Source organism: Malus sylvestris, chromosome 5, assembly GCF_916048215.2.
Source record: "Malus sylvestris chromosome 5, drMalSylv7.2, whole genome shotgun sequence".
Classification (NCBI taxonomy): Eukaryota; Viridiplantae; Streptophyta; class Magnoliopsida; order Rosales; family Rosaceae; genus Malus; species Malus sylvestris.
This window is the reverse complement of record NC_062264.1, coordinates 41,267,085-41,268,716: the sequence shown is the minus strand read 5'-3', so window position 1 is coordinate 41,268,716 and position 1,632 is coordinate 41,267,085.

The following is a 1,632-nucleotide window of genomic DNA, read 5'->3' as shown; positions in this document are numbered from 1 at the left end:
TTATTAATATTATGATTATATTACTCTTGTTACTAATCAAATTGATTTATGTTGAAGCTCGCAAGATTGTTAGATAAAATGTGAGTATTGATATCTATGTGCACATGACATATACATATGCATTGCAAAGCAAAAAAAAGAGTTCAGTTGTGACGAGTTTTGTAAAGTGTTTGAGTTGTGAGGATATTCAAGAGCTAAAGTTTGCCTTGAATATAAAATAATGAACCTTGTATATGTCATGCGTAGGGTGCAAGGCTTGAGTATACAAATTGGTTGATTATAAAATAATGAAATCTTGTATATGTCAGGCGTCGGGGGAATGGCTTGAATATACAATTGGGCGTCGGGGGAAGTGCCTATTTAATAAAGTGGAAACTGAGAGTTTAATTACAAAAATTGGGTTAAGGGATGAACGAGAGTTAACTCATATTCTAAGGTATTCGGAGCCAAGTGATATAAGTATGGTATGAGACGTGTAGGCTTGGGTGCCTTAGGTATGTGTTAGCGGGATTAGAAGGGACTGACTACATTCATCTATCTCATTTGCATATATTTCATGCATTCAAAAGAATTGTTACCATTTAATTATTATTTTGTTGGTACTTTTTGTTGTGAATTAATTTGTGCACTATAGTTATTCTGTTGCGTATTCAATAAATTTTAATAATTTTATTTTAATTTTTCCACCATGTCTTGGTCGTAGAATTTATTTCTATAGTTAAAATATGACTCACACCCTAAATCGTGAATAGAATTTATTCGCGGGTTGGGACATGACAGGAAAAGGAGTCATGGGCTTTTAATAAGTAAGCCTAATAAACAAGCCCTAAGATTTTGGGCTCATTAGAAATTAGGAGTTCACACCCAAGATTGTCCTTTAGACACCAAAACCCTAAATATTTTTTAGTAATGCTTGAAAGATTATTTTTTAAAATTGTGTTTTGTAAATGACATGATATGTTTGTTAACTGCTTATCTTCTTTTTTAAATTCTTTAAATCTTGACATTTTATTCTATTGTCACATCATGTGATTACAAAATGTGGTTAAAATGATGGCCTCTCGAGCATTTTTCATATTTGTTTACCTCAAAATCATTTGTTTGGTTGACATAATTTAAATTAGAAAGGACAAGAAGCTTCTCACGTAATTTTACAAGAGATGAGATTCAAACTTATAAACTCTTCCAATATTGATTAGAAAAGTAACACCGAACTAAGAAGCTAACTTGTTAACATGGAGACTAAGAGGATTTAAATATAATTGATTTGAAATGATGTTAATGATCAAGATCAATCATTTATAACGCAAGAAAATAATTTTACCACGTGACTATCTCCGAGTTATATAATAAATTTTTGGCAACGTAATTTCCAACCCAAAAAAAGTAGGCATAAATAAGAGTTGGCATACATTTATTCTCCTAATTAAAAAAAAGTTTAGGGGTAGATTGGTTACTCTCACCATCAACATTAGGGCATACTCACAACTTCGGCCCAAAATAACTTATGCGTGAAACTTAACTGCCAGCTGTCATTGATATAAATTTACGTAAAAATTTATAGCTGTAATGAATATTTTACGATCTTCACTTACAAGTGAAGTGTTACTGAGCGAAAATTAGGGAAAGATA